General features: G+C 37.1%; 1 protein-coding gene across 13 annotated transcripts in view; it reads left to right on the top strand.

The window, feature by feature from the left end:
* Positions 1 to 18,471, top strand: part of ERC2 (ELKS/RAB6-interacting/CAST family member 2) — a 407,210-nt gene that overhangs the window by 336,599 nt on the left and 52,140 nt on the right. For 12 of the 13 annotated variants that reach the window (XR_004981048.2, XR_004981047.2, XR_004981046.2 and 9 more), the window contains one exon: positions 12,593 to 12,783. The exons of the other annotated variant lie outside the window; for it this stretch is intronic. The gene's annotated coding sequence lies outside the window, so the exon portion shown is untranslated. The remainder of the gene's footprint in view (positions 1 to 12,592; positions 12,784 to 18,471) is intronic. 13 annotated transcript variants of the gene reach the window in all.

The raw sequence follows: 18,471 nt of genomic DNA, 5'->3' as shown, positions 1-18,471 counted from the left end.
AAATAGGCTAAAAGAGACAGCTGTGTGCTTTTGTGAAGAGAAACAGTAACAGGGGATAAATCAGAAAGCTGAGGATGACGTGCTGCAAATAAACCTTAGTGCATATGACAGTTCTCTGTTTAGGATTTTCTCATAAAGGTTCAAGGTATAAAAACTTAAAGATGGAATAGAGTACTGCCAGAATATCTGACTTTTCCTGTAGACAACTTTTTGAGGCGATGGAAGTATTTAGTTTATCTAAATATGTAGAATTTATTGTCCAAGAAGACAAGGTCCATGCATGAGCAATGTTTACAAAACAGTGGATGTCAGACTCCACAATGGGGTTTTTATTTGACAGAATCTGGTCAGTAAGGTGGTGCATAGAGTAAACATGATGGAATGGAAGGGAATTCAAGAATCCTTTTTGTGAGTCTGGTGCAGAAGTCTGAAATCTGTAGTAACCAGGAACCACAGCTTCTCTTCTGGAAAGTTAGAGAGTATCTGGTTATTCAGAAAACTGATGCCAAGGTGCTTGCACTTGCTTTGGGAAATCTGTGTATTCCCAGAAATATTAATTTCATGTCATCAGTGCAGTGTCGTGCACTAAAAGAGGTATAAAGTGTAATACACTGCAAGCTATTTCATAAATCTGCGAGTTATGTTTGTAGGGTTGTTTTTGTGGTTTATTGTTTTTGGTTTTTTTTCTGAATAAGGAGATGAGCATTTATCCTTATGTAAGAAACCAAAGGTTTATCTTAAGCAGGAGCTATAATTCTGGAGTTAAAAACAGGAAATGTGTCTCTCTGAATTTCAGCAGAGGTTGAGAAAACCTTCAGCAATGTTTTCCTTTTCCCATTACTGTTGTCACAGGCTGTGTAGGACCTGTTTTAAAGCTAAGTACATCTGTCTAAATCTTCTATTGTTAAAGCCTGCAGTTCTTCTTGCCATATGATTATTTTCAAACTTCTCTGCACAGATTAGATGCTGCTTAAGCACTGTGTGCAGCACCAACTGGAAATGTTATTAAGTACAGTCGGTGAGGGGGAAAAAGCATCAGTGATGGTGACTTTGAATTCAGTTGAAATAATTAATTACTGATTTTTTAAACTGGATTTAAAAAAAAAATCTATGCTTCCAAGGGTTTTTTTTTCTATTAATTTTGTAAGTATTTATGAGGAGTTAAACATAAAGATATGTTTAAATAAGGCTTTTAGTCCAGGAATAGAAGAAGTAATGCCACCTAAAAAAGCTTCAAAGTCAGTCTGTCAGGTTCTTTATGGCAATGAAGCTCTCACATTATCTTTTTAATGTTGAAATCAGTTCAAGTCAGTGAAATTTCTTTAATGAACTTTGGGGCACATCTTCAAAGAAACCTGCAATTGAGCCTGTGGAAAGGCCAATGCCTTTGAACTGTGGAAAAGAAGTTTATCCTAGATTAGCTTGATCTTTTAGTTTACTCTGCCTTCTAATCTAGTAAGAAAGATCTAAGCTTTAAGAATACCCCTGAACTGCAGTGACAACCTAAAAGCAGTGTATTGTTAGGGAGAAATTCATTGCTTCCCTTAGGTATTGGCATTTTAAATTTGTAAGGATAGCAAAGTTGTTTATTTTGTACTGTGAACATGACCACTCTGGGTCTCCCTGAGCACTACATTTTCTTTATTTGTTAGGAGATATTTCTTTGTTTCTTTGTTTTATTTCTTTCACTTGTTACTACTTTATGAATTAAAAATTTAACTTCATTTTTGTTTTCGTTCTCCCTCTAACATTTCAGTGTACTTCCATCCAGTTCAGACTTTCATCACTCAAATGTGGAACAATGTACCTTCAAATTTGAAAGACATAACAAAATCTGGAACAAATTACAAAGTGATGAGAAGGGAAATGCAGAGCTGTATGGAAATAAGTGCATTAATGCATAAGCTCTGATGCACATGAGTCTGTTTTGAAGGACACTTCATTTTAGTTTGAACTTCTGCTTTTAAATTTTACTGTAATCTGATACAACATTTGCTTGGGTGAGTTCTTGAGGAACTTTCAGTGTTAACAGTATTCTTTTGGATAGAAATTCCATTGGATTTTGGATTTTGTACTCTTTCCAGGTTACAATAAGAAAAACATGGAAGAGATTTTTAATAGAAAAAACCAACACTCGGTGGTTTGCAGCTGGCAATCACAATGCCTCTGCTGCTGCTTTTACTTTATTAAGTGGAACAGGTCAATTCACTATCAGAGCTGACTGTGTTCCATCTCTGGTAAAAGTCAAAACACAGGTCTAGCAAAAAATTAAATGACCACTAGTTTCTTCTTTTCTATCTTTCTGTGAAATGTCTTTTTAGCAACTGTCTCATTTTGTGGAATCAAGGGGCACAAGGATGGTCATCACTCAGCTGGCAAAGGAAAATGCACCTTTTGTCTATAGCACTGATTTCCATAAGTGATGTTATTCAAGTCTACTTTTAATTATGGGTTAATAAGCACTTACACCATGAAGAAATGCAGAAAGGCAGAATTAGGTAGAAAATCTTGTTCAGATGTAACAAATCATATTTATAAAACTGGATTTTTGAAAAGGAAAGTATTGAAGGGAATAATATAAAATGTATTTGAGGGAACAGGGAAGAATTGAAAATTATATGTTTATCCAGCTTATAAATTATGCTATATTTTCCTGTATTTTATTTTTTAAAGTTAATTCCTTGACCTTTTAAGGACAATGGGATTTTCACCACTGGCTTGATTGGTACTATTTCACCCTTCATCTGTGAGAAGCAGTTTCTGCTTTTTATTACTATTTCAAAATGGTGTCCTTCCTTTTCTCCTCTCACTCCAGTTTCCTAAGGATTTATAATCTTTTGCATCAAAAGGAAATGTTTTTGCTGGTACACACTGTATAGTTGAAATCAAGAACCAGGCAAAAAGCTGGCTGACCTAATGGGCTGATTCCAGCAGAGCAGACGTTTTGAATCTGGACTTCTTAGTTATTGAGGGTACAGGATTTTGAATGCTTTTATCCTTTTATTGGTGAATGCACTAAAGTGCATGCAGACAGAGAATGTTAAAGTGGCAGTCAGATAAACTTGTTAAAGCAGTGGGAGTTTTTCCTTTCTTTCTACGTGACTTTATCATCACAGTGGAGTTAAAAGGCAATTAGCCCTTCAGCTCTTTTCTGGCCACTTTATTGGCATTTTACACACAACTCTTGAATAGACAGTGCCATATTAAAAATTCCAGTGAAGCTGGCCTGGGGATAACAGACTCTAAATTTCTGGTTAATGTAGGTTTCCTTGAGAGGAACTATTGCCAAAAAGCTTGGGTGAAATTATCTAAAAACAGTACCTATGCTGCTTGTACTCATAGTTGATGGAAAATTGTAGTAGTCTTGCTACATGCTGTGTTACATTTCCAGGGAAATATTTTTATAAAGAGTGTTTGATGAAAAGGTTTATTCCTTAGTAATAACTGGCTACCCACTGTGTTACTTTAGGCAATGAACATGGTGAGTAGAATAAGACATTTTCATCATCACAACAACAATCGTTCTTGCTTTGCATTTATGTAATTTTTGTCTGAGATCATTAAAACACTTCACAAACATGGATTACTTATTTCTTCCAGTATATGAGAAGGTGGGAAATAGATTATTATGTCAAAGTTTTGACCAAATGTAGTCCAAAGTTGTTTTGGCTTCGTTTTTTGTTTTGTTTTTTTCTGTTTGGATTTTTCTTTGTTGTTATTTTGGAGGGGGGTTGGTTGGTTTAGAATTGTAAGTAAACATTGGGGATTTTTTTCTCATTTCAGGGTCAATAGAAAATCAAACATGTCTTTTGCAGTTCTTGCACCCCAAAGTATTAAGAACCAAAACCTGACTGTAATATTGTTCATGACTGAGGAGAATGAAGTACAAACACAAGACATATAAGCTCACTACTGGAGAGTAAATTGGATTTTTCATAGCATTTCAGTTTTAATCTCATCTTGCCAAAGAAAATAGAAAGTTTTTGATAGATGTGACTGAGACTATTATTGCACCTTAATGATGCATTCATTGCTTCTATGAATAAATTTATTTAGTTAAATTTTGTAGCTGATTTTAATTTACTGATGTTAGATCATGAGAAATCCATTGATTGAGAGCCAGAGGGTAAAAGCAAATTTTAACCTGACCAAATGCATTGCTCCAGTCTGCACTGGGGAATCAGCAAAAAGGCTCCTTAGAAGTCCAGCTGTTTTGTGGGTCAGATCTCTTTCAAAGTAGGAAAGGAAAACTGGTAGATTTAAAGAATCAGAAGTGCTGTTTTCACTATATTTTGGTTTGCATGGCAGCTCCAGAGGGCACTCAGATTTTGTTCAGAGAGCAAGTGATGGATTTATGCTGCTGTGTGCCTTAACAATAAGCAAAGCAATTTAAAATGCCTTCATTTGCTCAGGTCTATATAAGTTAGAATTTCTTTCAGTGCACAACACTGATTTAAGGTGATCCCCAATAGCAGGAGGTCTATTTTAAATGGTGTGTACATGTATTTCAACTCTGTTAAAAACTCAAGCTTTGCTTCTGATACTCACAAGCCATCATGAAAGTTGTCTGTAACTTTCATCTTTTAATGTAGCGAAAACATATTGGAAGACAATGGTTTAATTAAGTGGATATTCATGTGTAAATTGAAAACCTGGAAGTTGGCAAGTGCCAGATTTAAAGTAGCTCATATAATTATTTTTTTAGGTGTCCTTTTGGTTACATGTTGCAGCACTTTTCAGTTGCTCAGCCATTTACTGCCTTTTCTGTAGCACTCACTGCTGGTCCATGCTTGCTCCCCATTGCTGACTCCATTCTTGAGCTGCATTTTCACTGGGACAGTAAATGTGGGACAGACAAGAAGTTATGGTATTGGGCAACTTAGCCCTACCCATGCTCTTTCTTCAGATTCCTTATGTGCTAAAAAATTGTGTAGACCAAAAAATGGGTATGGTGTGGACTCCTATTTAATTCAGTCAGGCCCTGTCTGAGATGCAGAGAGCACCCTCAGCAACTTCAGGGTGATAAAAACTCTGCCATGGTGACAGGAAGAGTGTCTGGTCATCAGAAGCAGAACAAGAGCTGAAGCAGAAGTGGTTCTGAGCTTTAGGCCATCTCTGACGGTTTTCTGACCTGCCAGGAAAAAAGCAATTTTTTCACATCTACAAAGTGAGGAAAATAAAAAATACAATTTTATTTTATAGAGATGTGCCAAATATAGCATCTTGAAGTCTATGCAACTGTTTTAAAAATGAAAAGGGCTATAAAAACTGAAGAACTTTACACTAGCAAGCCTAATACATCAGAGCAAATGACCAAGACATCTGCAACAAAGACTTTTGAACCTGTGCCCAGTGTCTGTGCACTGTCTTTTCCCACACAGATAATAATGCTCTCCTCCTATCACAAAGAAGAAAGTGGCTTGTTAGTGCTCTAGAGAGATCCAGATATGGTGATGAGCAGCACAGGCAAGCCCAGGAAGCAAGCAGCACTAGAGCTCCAGGGAGATGCTTAGCAAAAGCAGCATTTTAAAAACTTTGGTAGTGCTGAAAGCAGCTGCACTGTGTGAGGAACATTTGTCCTGTGGACAGAGTGACACAGACCCTGGAGTGAAAAATAACCTGTGATCATTAGTTAGAAATAGCCATAATTTACAGACACCAGGGGGCAGAATTAAGGTTGCAAGGACACCCATAAACCTGGCATTCCCAAGCAGAGGGCTATTTAAGTTCAAACTCAAGCACACTTTTAAATTTAAATATTTGAATGGTGTAGAATTTGTTGCAAACAACATTGTGTTTATGGAAACAAAAACATTTAAATGCAGTTGGAAGAGAAGTGTGATTGTTCATTTCTTACAAATGTGACTTTAACTAAAAGCTAATTTTAATTAGTTACAGCTAATGTTCAACACTTTATTGTTTGGGCATAAATTAGTCTAGCTTTCTGAAGGAAAAACATTAAACAAATCCTTTCTTGAAGGTTAGGCCTCTTTTTCTTACTTTCTGAACTGCAGAAAACACAGTAGATAACTGCAGCTTTTTATTTCCAACCTGACCTTCCACGTTCTGAAACTAATTTGCCGTACTGCTCCTCAAAGTCTGCTAAAGGACTTCCTTTAGCAGAATAATGTGGTTCTTATTAAGCACATCCTAAAAGACCCAGGAGGATTGCATGCAAAGAAAATAAGACGGAAACACAGATGAATTTCCATCCTCCAGTCAGATATATGATATTGATGACCAGGATGCATATGAAGGATACTGTAAAGAAGACAAAGAAAAAGAATTAAAGCAAATGTCTGACAAATTGGCTGTCTTCAGATGCAAGGATGACAAGTGGTCTGTGCAGCTCAGTGGAGGACACGGAGGCATCAAGCCAAATTGTTATGTAGTCAACAAGTCTCTTTGAATCACATGGTTGTGTGTAACCTCTCTTTTAAATAAGGCCTCAATTTAAATTACATCATCATGAAAGACTTAAAAGCCGTGAAGTTCTATGTGAAAGCTGATCGTTTTGCTTAACTCCAAATGTTGTTCTTCACAGTTATGAATTTTATATTTTTCCAGGAATAATGGGATATTCTGTTAAAGTGGGACTTCTTTCAAATATTATTTCCCTAATTTTTAAGTGGATGCACCAAATACAAATAATTGTGAAAACAGGAGCTTTAACTTCAAATCAGTTTCTTCCTTAATTTCTTTTTCTCCGAGGTGACAAAATAATTTCATGCTAGCATAATTTGATGGCAAAATGCACTGAAATAGCTTCAATGTGCCATAATCTCTATAACTTGTGATGTTCTCATTTCAATGTAGCTAAATGTAGATTTCAGAGGTTTTACAAGGTTAATGAGGAATCTTTACCCTCTGTATGCAACTCAGTGCAGGTGTAATTTAGTGAATTGGCTCCAGAATTATCACTGCTTTTTCATTTCATTCTTCAACAAGATGCAGAATTTGGGTAATCAGAATTTGAATATGATTTTCCTGTTAATCTGTTTTAAATCTGATATTTTCACCATGACTAATCCATGAAATTTGTCAACTTTGTCTGTGATTTACACAGGCTCTATTTATAAAGAGAAATTGTTTGAGTCCTAAGGCATGGAATATTATTTCCCAGCATGCTTTTAGTGACTTTTTACTAACAAGTATAAACAAAATGTGGTCATTGACTATATTATTATTTCAAGATCAGGAGGTAAAACATGAGGAATGTTGAAGAGTATGTTCCCTGTAGCAGTGTATATTAGTCTTAAGCCATTAAGAAGAAAATAGCCTATCATATCAGAGTTGGTAAGAATGGTTGTGATCATAAAGTTTACCTAAAATAATTGGATAACTTGCTTGTAGATTAAAAACATATGTGATTCTTGTATGTCTTTATGCTGAGGCTTTAGAATTAATTGCTGTCAGCATAAACCAGACCAAACAAAAATAGATTTGCATCAATTCTTTGTAATGGGGGAAAAAGAAAGGCTTGAATGACAGTGAAGATAATTCTGTTTTGTATCTGGGGGGAAATGGCTACACAATGTTCACATACAGGAGTGCAATTCACTATATATGGGAAAGAATAAAGGTCCTTTATGTAAATGTAATAACAGGCAAGTAATACCTTCAAAGGAAAGAAAAACAATCTCTTGGATACAGAAAGTTTGTCTGCTCCAGCTGTCCTCTCTCACTTGTTGAAGGGAGACATTTGGGGAAAGGCCAAAACACAGATATTCACAAAGTTTTTAGGTCAGCACCATGTCTTAATCAGCTTTTACTGAGCTGCCCTGCTCCATGCCGAGCAGGTTTGGATGTGCAGCACACCCTGCGTGTAACAAAGTCCCCCTGCCTGTGGTGATGGGAACAGGATGGCTCTGGGCTTCAGTTACAGCACAACTGCAGCTGAGGGAGAGGGAGGAGCAGCATCACCTCCTCTTCCAGCTGAGCAGCAGCTGCTGAATGCCACGGCTGACTCCAGGTCATTTCAAACTCCTGATTGCATGGTTTTATGAAAGATGTGCAGAAATCATGCACCTTGAGATCACAGATGGCCAGCCTGGTACAAGATCCACAGACTGGAGCCCGGGAGCACAAGCTTGGCCTGCCCTGCAGTCTGATCTTTCTCCAGCAGAAATGACCATAGATTGTTCCCATGTCCACCAAGTTAGCAAAATACAGACATGCTCTGTCATGGTCCCTGGGGTATGAAATGCCCCCTTTGTGGTCAGATCACAGGAGAGCTCTGGCCACGTGGAGAAAGTTCAGTGTCCTCAGGTGTTGTCTGCCAATGCCGTGGTGGCCTTATGTGATCCCTCTAGCCATGGCAGGGCAGCTCTGTGTCCTTGTGCTCCTGGTTGGCTTCTCTCTGTCCTGCTTCCTAAACACTCATGTAGCTCCTGTTCTCAAAGGCCCGACTGCCTCTTAATCTGATTTCTGAATGACAACAGTCAACTGCACCATGTAGAAATTCTTATTTCGCAATGTCCTAAGAGTCTAGGGGAAGTTTGGTGTCTGCTCCAGGCTGGAATCTGACCTCAGATTTACAATTGATTTCAGACTTGCAAAAGTATTTAGCCCAAAAGGATATTTTGTGGAGGACAGAGAAGAATTTGGGGCAGACAGATTAATGTTTTATGTGTGATGTTTTGCACCTCCCTTGCGCAAAAGCAATTGAATAAATTTTCTTTTTATTGCTCATAGCATAAAATGGAAAATAAGTGGTATCTCAGCCTTTTAGAATATATTTTAAAAATAGTAGAAGTGAAAAATAGATGTTTAAAGTATGATTTAATATAATACCATAACATTTAGAAACCAAAATGATTTATTGGTCATCTTACTTTAGTATATCAATGTCTCCTTATAAATGCCACTGTTCCCTTCAGAGACTTGAAACGTGTCTAACACTACTGATATATGCAATTTATAGATAACCAATGAGCTACATGGATTCTGTTATTCTTTCTGGGTATCCTAGATATTTGGAGCTAATGTTTTCATGTGTATTATCCTAATGCACACAGAATTGCTTGGGACACATTTGCAGCTGCATCAACCTGTGAAAGCTCTTTGTTTAATCCATTTACTGAATAATTGAGCAAAGACCCCTATATTTTCTACATTTAGGCTCTTAAAATTATTGTCTTTATGTTATAAAGAATTCTGGTCTATGTGGTTAACATGACATGTTTGTATAAGAAAAAAATGCTCTCCTGTGTAAATTAGGTCTACAGAATTTGCTTAAATATTTGTTGCTTATGAAAGTTCTACAGCAAGGCCTTTTCCTCAGGCATACATTTATCAGCTGAAATCTTGATTGTTTTGCCTGTATTATGTCACTCACGTCTGGCAAGAACAGCATCCTGCTGTTTGTGAAGCTGACCTCCTGCTGCTGCTTAGCCACTTGTAGGATTCTATCCCAATTCCTCTAATCCACTCTGTTTCAATAGCACCATATTTGGGCTCCTTCACAGATTCTTTTGCTGCTGTGTTTGGGATGCTCTGTGAGCTGAATTAGAATTTTAATGTTCCGTTCAAAACAGAAGGAACCTTTTTGTTAAATGCGAATATAAGGAATAATCTCCTCCAGTCCCTTGGACAGAATTTCTACACATGCACTGTATTATTTTTCTTCAAACTTTTGTCCAGAAGTTTGGGGCACTATTTCAATATATTGGTTTACTTTGTGCAAATCAGATCCAATTTGAGGTTTAATGTTGCAATAAGGCCTGCTACCATCTTAAATTGTTTCTTTCCTGTTGTAACTCCTCATTCAGAGTTCAGTGCTCCTTGTTTCCATTATGTCAAGGGTTTACTGAAATCTTTTCAAGCTCCTTGTGCAAGTCAGGCCTAATTAAAGCAGAGAACTGAAAGGACTCCAAAAATGGTGTTAGAAACGACACCAAAGCACAAAGTGCACTTTAGGTATTTTTGCCGTACTTTCAAGAAGTCAGGAAAGATTTTCATGTGTTTTTTCCAGTAGCTATTTTCTGATCCCCACATGAAACAAGGCTTAGAGAAAACAACTTAAAGCATGATTGTATATGTATGTATGTATGCATATATATATATATATATATAGGTATATATATATATATATAGGGTGTGTGTATTTATATATATGTGGTCTGTCCCTTTACTTCACACCTAAGCTTATTAACTCTGCTGGATCTATTTGTGGTCAATATAGCAACTGGAAAAAGCAGGATAGCAGAACATGATCCTTTTTAATGTCGAGCTCCTGGGCTTGTACTTGCTTTAAGAATTATTCTTTAGAGAATGGAATTTACTTTACTGAAGAATAAACATGTGGTTAAATGATAATGCTAATTTTATTCTTTGAACAAGTTCTTTGGACACAATGTAATATTACATGAGTCTCTCTTGTACAATTTGAAAACCTTCAGCACAGTATATAGAGATTACCTAAGTGTTTAAAGAGAAAAAAAGATATTATCGAGGTGAAACATATTTCAACAATTTCATAAATTGTCTCTCACTTGTACCAAACTTCCCTCTCTGGAAAATTCATTTTAGAGCATGTACCATGTTTGCTTCAGCTGTAGCTTTTAATGCTAAATTTTAGTTCCCTCTCAGCTGGATCATCATCATCAGAAGGCACCTGGTGCCAAGACCTGCTGAGAAACCCTGTGAATGGGGTCAGGGATGTGGATGGAAACTGGAGAAGACAACAGCTACAGCAGTTTGATATAATGATAAACTTTACAGCTCGAAATGGAACAGAGAAGATAATGAAGAAAACAGGGGAAAGAAAGAGACTTCAGAAAGAGGTGGTGAAACAGGGATACAGGCAATGGGAGGAAGCAGAGGAAAAGAAGTGGGACAAAGCAAACATATTACTTGGTCTCCTTTCCTGCATTTGGCAAATAATGTGCATTTATGATTTGTTCACAAATGTGTTAACATTTCTAATGATAGCAACATGGAAGAAAGGTGTTTAACAGCTTTTATCAAGGGATTTAATCTGTGGAATCCAAAATGAAGAGGTTTGTAAGTGATCCCTCCAAGCAGTATCAGTGCAAGGACCTGCGGTTCTGCTGCTCCTTCTCTGTTTGTACTTTAAAATTAATTGAAAGCCTCATTGTTTTGTTTAAACTGTGAAAGCTTCCAAGGTCAATGAGTGAGGTAATTGACCTGCCTGTTGTAGGACAAAAATATGTATGTTAAATTGCATAATTAGTTTTAATTATATAATTATGGTGTTTAATATGGGGGGGTCAAAGGTTACTATTACATTTAGAAGTCATGGCAAGAAACACAAAAATAAGCAACATAGTTTAATTCTGTGTTTCTTTGGGTTTTAGAAAAGGGGTCCACTGTGATCTATCTTTGACCTTGGATATTTGATGATTATAGTAAATAATATACTGCTGTTACCCTTTTTGGGATCATAGAGACACCTTTGTAAATGACTAAGTAACTTTACCAAAGACTTCATTTAGGTTCAGAGTACACAAAAGTTAATCAACAGTGGGAACTCAACTGACAGCAATTTAATCTGATTGGGTAAGGTAATTACATGATTACCAGGAGTGTTTATATATGGACAAGGATATTTTTATTGGAAAAAATCCTAATTGCTTTCTTACTGAGAAGAGAAAAAACCAAACAAATTTGTTGTTGCAGGTTAAGAGGACATCCTTCGTTCCTTGAAATAGCTCCTTTTCATATTTTAGTGACAAAATGAACACATAGTTCCTTACAAATTTGCACTGGGATTATATTAGGAGTTCCTCTGTTTCTGAACTTGAAATAATGCCATCAATATCTTGTTTCATTTAAGCAGCTCGTTGCTTATACATCAATTGTGTGACAGCCTAAAGATGTCATGATGCTTGTAATTAATTATCTCTTTTACTGTGTGTAAATACAGGTTGGTTTCACCAAATGTAAACCTAAAGATCCATTATACTAATGGATATTTCTGGGAAGGAGGGCAGTATTTGTTTTTCCATGATGGTAAAAAAAAAAAAAAAGGCACCATGTAAAAGATAGGTAGATAAAAGATGGTGTTCCTAAATGCTGGAAGAAAAGGTATCATTCAAATTCTCTGAATGGTCCTTTAGAAAATGCTCTTTCATTCTATTGACATAGAAGGGAGTGTTGGGAGATGTCTGTTCATTAACAAAACATTAACTTCTGTGCTTACCTCCTGAAGAGCACTGCAGAGTAGAATCCCAGTTGGCTGATAAATACTGGCTTGCCCCAAAACCTGATCAAGGAATGGGCTGGGCCTGGCCCTGGCACTTTGTAGGGTTGTGTCTAAATCTAGATGCCAAATATATATATATTGACACTTATAAGAGTAACTTTGTATCACACTGGTAACTTTTGGACATATTCTGCCAGTGGAAATGGGATACAATCCTTTCAAGACTGACTTCTAAGGAATTGAAAAGTTTATGAACTAAATGTTAAATAGGAAATAAATGGATTTTTGAAATTAAATATATAATTATGGAAAGATGTTCTGTGATATATTCCATGTTATAAAAATTACATGTTCTCCCTTTTGCTAATTTTTCCCTTATAAGTGCTTTAGAAAATATTACAATTTTGAATTGTTTTTCTAAACCAGATGATCCAGTCACTGTTGGAGGCACATAGCCACGGCACAATCTCATGCTGTACATTGATCACCTGTCCAACCTTTGCCTAGAGTGTGATCCCCAGTTCCTTCAAGAGATCCATCTTTACCTGTCTATAAAGAAGAAGAGGAGGAGGGAGACATCTGGGATATTCAAGTATCAAAGTTTAACACCAGAGCAGGTTGAATCTTGATTTATATTATTCTCTAAATGTGTTGCTGGTTTTGACTTGGGTATTTGGCTGGATATTTTTTCAGTGATTGTATAGTATGGGTGGAAGTTGCTCCAGTGTTCAAGTGTTTTTGATTGGACTGCTCACTCGCTGAAACTGCACATGCATTTTTCATAGTTCTGTGGTGTGAAATTGAACCCAAAGTCACTCTGCTGTTGAGAAGTTGGCTAATACTGAGCATGCCTGGAGTCTGTACCTCTCCCTTGAACATGTGCTGACCACAGAGACTGAAATGTGGCAGCTTCTTTAAAGCTGTTCAGTGTACTCTAGCTGGACCGTTCTGTGTTTAGCACACAACCAAATCCAGGTCCCCAGCCGGCGCGATCGTGTTCATTCACTTGTTAAACTTTCTTCTTACTCTTCCTCCTCCCTTTGTGGGAGAACTTTGATATCACCAAAAAGCCAAGGTTTCACTTACTGTCCTAAGGACTGCCCCTTCAGGAGTGTAGCGCAGCCCACACACAAACCTGGAACATGTCCAACTTGTTCTCTGAGCAGAATGTGAACCCCTGACCTCCTGGGCCTCCGGCAAGAGTGCTGCCTACTGAGCCACCAATACCCAGGCCATCAATAAGTTTTAAATGCCAGTTGCAGACTTCACAGAGATAATGACTTCAGTGTGTAAAGGTTTTGTTGTGGAGGCTGCAGTCTCACACATGGCGTGACAGAGTAAATATGCTAAAACCATAGAGAGCCCTTGCATAACTCGCCTTGATATAACAGTTTTTGTAATATGTTTCAAGGCATGGAATATTATTTAAAGGGACCCTGTTATGTAGGCTTAGGCCCAAAATGAAGCTATTATGAAAAGAATGTTTAGCAAAACCAGAAATATGTCCATGAAATTGTTGGAGTGGGAATTTCAGGGTAACCTTGCTTGGATTTAAAGTCGCCTGCATGACATTGCACTGTTGTTCTAGGGAATGAGAACCAGCAAATGAAAATACTGTTAAGTGAGAATCAGAAACTGAGCAGAATAAAGATGTTAGAAGGCTATTACTATTTTTATAACTTCTTAAAAATCTTACCTCATCCTGAGAAAGATGAGATGAAAAAATAACTTCCAATTTAGTGGTTCATAGCAGCATTATTGACACAGGTAAAACCATGTATTTGCACTTTTAATAGTATTTTTAACCTGATCACAAATAGTTCTTGTTTGTATTTTAAGTATTATAAAGGAAAGTGAATATGAAATAAGCTTTCAGATTTTGGCACATTTCAGTTTCATTGATGTTTCCTATTTAAAATTTATCATTAAGAGCATACAAGAGGTATGTTGATGTTTGCAAACAAAGTGTTATTTATAGACTTGGATCAGGAAGGAAAACATGGCCAGATATGAGCTAAGACTTAGATTGTTGAAAGGCTGTTAGATAAATTGCATGAACCTTCTACAGAGCACAGGCCAGGAGCCCAGGACTCCTTTTCCCAGCTGAGTGCCCAAATCACTAGGCTACAGACTCTTGCTCCCTCTTGTGTTCTTTCTCCAGCCCAATGAATCTTGAATTATTTTCTGTACAATGAGAGAGCTTCAGTGGTAGAACTTTGATATCTCCCTCTCCTTGTCCCAGCATTTTCTGCAGCCTGTAGCCAGCTGATTGCTCTGAAATTGAGCAGAATTGTCCATCCTGATAAAGGACATTGCTGGGTCTTGAGGTGGGGAAGGAATGGGACCAGGGGATTTGGCTTCTGGGATGAGCAGAGCTGCTGCCAGGCTGGGAATGACTGGTGCTCATGTGCTGTTTTGGAAAGAAATAGCACCTGAAGCATTTTGTAGGGAGCCCACCTGGTTGGTGTTTATTAGTCTGGCTTTGAGAGTGCCTGGTGGGTCAAAGTCAGATCAGCTGTGCAGCTCCCCACAGGACTGGGCACAAGCTGAGCCATGAGATGATGCACCCTGGCTGAGCAGGTAAACTCTGGCCTGAAACAGAGATGCAGCTTCTGGGTCTGGCCTGTGTTACCAACAAAACCTTTATGGCCATCAGAAACATCTCCAGGATGGGGTAGGAGCATCTCCAGGTAGGAACATCTCCAGGATCATCATTTTGGCTACACATGTCTAAATTCTCCTCATTGAATTCCAACATTTTTGGGCTTTTAATTAGTTTAATTTAACAGCTCTTTTGAATGTAGAACTGAGAGATTTTATGAACCTGTTTTTCAAACAAAAGTTAAGTTTTAAAGAATGTGTTATAATTAGGCAAGATGACAAGAAGAATTTGTGGTTCAGAAGTGCATCAACAGTTGTGAGCCAGAGACAAACAGTGTGTTTGTCTTAAGAAGCTTAAAAAGTGAAATTGCTTTGAAGACATTAGTGCTGTTCAGGCAGTGCTGTAGAGCAGTGTGTATTAGATCTGAACTTAGGAATAGCCAACTAAGTTGACTGCATTGCAGTTATGAAACAAAAGTTTGTCAAAATTACTGACTTAATTCCTAGGCTCTTTTTTTGTCCCATATGTATGTTTTTATTAAATCCTGCAGTGCGGGCCCTTATTCATGCAAATGTGTTTATCTGCCTCAGTGGAATTATTCTGGTGAATAAGTCAATGTCTAAGATCAACTAGGATGAGTCTGGTTTTCTTTTTAATAGGAATGCTAATTTTGAAAATTACATCTGTGCGTTATTTTTACTCTGAAGATCTACAGATACTATAAAATTGGAACTGTAGATTTCCTTGGCAGTTTCTCTATGGCTGTTTCTACCTGTTTAAAACTCTGGAGAAATAATGTGATTCATTACACATTACTTTCCTGGTAGTAGATGTATCATGTAGTTTAGGATCCAAACGTGATCTATTTCTGCTTTGTAATATTATTACAAAGAGGGGTGGTGGAGGTGGGAATAGGAACTTATATTCATGACAGGTGGTTGGTTTTAAAGACAAGTCTTTTTCTGCTGTGCTAGTGTCTATTTTCATTGCAAGGGAACTTTTTATGTAGTAGGAGAACACTGAAGTAGGAAGGATGCAGTCTGTACCCAGTTGTTCATGGTTTAGCTGCAGTTCCTTTGGCAGCATTTCTGGCTCCACACACAGGACTTTCACTGTCCCATAATCTGGCTTTAGCAGGGCTACCATTTGCTCAGTGTAACATTAATGTCTCTCCTTTCCCAGTGAACAGAAGTTAATTTGATAAAGACTGTAATCATACTAATGATTCTGTGTGCATTGGTGCAGGGAACTGCTTAGCATGGTGTTGAGTTAATTGCTTTAAAGTGGTGTGAGTTGGTGTGTTAAAGGGGGTCTTTAGGTACTGCTGTTATGAATTTGAGATAAATAGCTAAAAAAACACACTGCAGTAACCCACATGATGACAGAGAAAGGTAGAGAAGACTGGATGAAAGCCAGAATGGGAGAACTGAGAAGGAGGGGGGAGGAAAAAACATTGCCACAGAATTCGTGGAGTGGTAAACTTGGGAGATGAGTAGAGGTCTTCAAAAATGAATAAATTTTTGTATAACTATGGATAAACTATATTACATGACTTTGGTTGATTTCAATCACTGTAATTTGAGAAGCCCTGTATAAGGCAGCTACAATAACTGAAAGTTGTAATCAATAAGCATCTTGATGGAGGCAATAGTCAAATGCAAGATCAGCTGTAGAAGAACAAGCTAAGAAAAACAGACTTATAGTTCCAATCACATGAAAATTGCTATTTCATTTGGGAACAGCGTCCTTCTAAGATTATAGATTGGAAGGGTAAAAGTAAATCACTGTAAATATGACTCATATGTTAGTGAAAGCCCACATTAAAGACCTTATCCTCCCAGCTATAAAAATAGTCAACTTTGTTCTGAGTTAGGTAAAAAAAAAAGTAGTGTGAATGCTGTTGTGTTTTCCCTTGATCAATTTTACATGAAAACATTTTAAATTTTGTTACATATTTTGGTTTTTTTTTTTTTTTTTAATGGGAGAGGTTGATTTGTGTATACTAGTAGCGATGATTCCTCAGCCTTAAATCACTTGATATGTGAGGAAAAGATCTCATGGCATGGTCTTGCTATCCTCTTTTTAGTGTTGCCACAAAGGAAAAAGATTGTGTACAAATGTCTGAAATTTTTTGCATCTGCTCTTGGAAATACTAAAGCTAATAGGGATTTTTCCAAGTTAACAGAGTTTTTGATAGAAATTGCTTCTTTATCAAACCTAAAACCTTTCTCATGTCAAGGGTAGTTTAAAAAAATTCCTTTAGAAAGCTTTAATTTCAAATAGCAAATAAATAATTTATTGGAAATTGAACTGCTCAAAAAGAAACCTTGAGAGAAATCTGCATTACAATGCCCAGAGCCTAATAGTTAGGGCATTATCCTTTAAGACATGCGACTTTGGTTCAATTTCCTTTTCTGAATCCAGCTGAATAGAGACTTAAATCCAGCTGAATATCTAATGCATCCAAGGCAACTGTCTTTACTACTGGACTATTGTCTGTAATAGGTTGGGTATCTCTGCTTTTGTGAAAATTGTGAAAGGATTTGTCCTAATACTAACAAGACCTTTCTGGAATCTTCAGAATTCTTATAGGCTGGTAAAGAACCTTTGTGCTTAGCTTTATTCATAACCCCCAGGCTCTGAAGAAATGCCTGTAATAATCATTATTTTATATGTTCATACCAGGCAACATTTGTTAATCTGGACTCTAAACTAAATCTCAGACTCCATATAGAACTGTCTTTCCATGCCTCTGGTTATTCCTGTCAGCTGTCTTGGGTTTTTCTGGTTTTCCTATATCCATTCTTTTAACAGTTCAACCAAATCTGCCTGAAAGTAGCACTTGGGTTAGAACAATGAATTTAACACCATTTTTCAATATAGCCTTTTGTATTCTTTGCACATTCAACTTTATTATGGTAAGCTAACTCTGTGATCACTGCTGAAGATACTTCTGGTTGAAATATCCACTTAATGAAAGAAAAAAAAAATTCCAAAACATGTTGGAAGTAATTTGATGATGGCTAGGACATTGTTTTGGAGCCTGCAGTGGTGAGGGATTCCATGAAACCAGAGGAATCAGGGCTGTTTGGTGGCCTGTCAGAGTGTAGGTATTCTTCTGAGATTACCAAAAGGGATCAGTTACCTTGGTAATGTGTCCACCAATATTTATTGTGTCTATTTCTTTACACAGGCTAGCAAACATTCATCATGTGGAAGTGTTGGTCATGATCAACTTGAGCTGAATTTAAATTGATGACCTAAAGGTTAAAGTCTCTGTATCCCATTACCTCTGCCTTGGTCTGCCCAGTCTTCCTACAACTGGGTTTAACACCACTTTTAGTCTTTGGAGGAAGAGCACTCTTTAGAAGTGCTGATCTGACAAACACTATGGATGTCCTGTTAGAAAAAACCCAAACCAAAGCAATCTGACTTTTTCAGCTTGTCAATACTTTCTGAAGAAAATTCTGAACAAGTATTCAGATGCTGGACTAATAACTTCTAATAAAGTTAGATAGCTTTAATCTAGTCATATGGGAACATAATGCAGTGTAGCAGCCCAGTGAAACATGAAACTATGAGAACAGCTGAATAAATTTAAACACATTTTTGAACATTCTAACCTTTGTCATAAAAATCTGATAATGTAGAAGGAAAGCTAAAGCTTGCTTTTGGTTTTGTTATTTTGTACAGTAGTTGAGAA

This window comes from Molothrus ater, chromosome 11 (genome assembly GCF_012460135.2).
Source record: "Molothrus ater isolate BHLD 08-10-18 breed brown headed cowbird chromosome 11, BPBGC_Mater_1.1, whole genome shotgun sequence".
Classification (NCBI taxonomy): domain Eukaryota; kingdom Metazoa; phylum Chordata; class Aves; order Passeriformes; family Icteridae; genus Molothrus; species Molothrus ater.
This window is presented reverse-complemented; position numbering and strand designations above follow the sequence as displayed.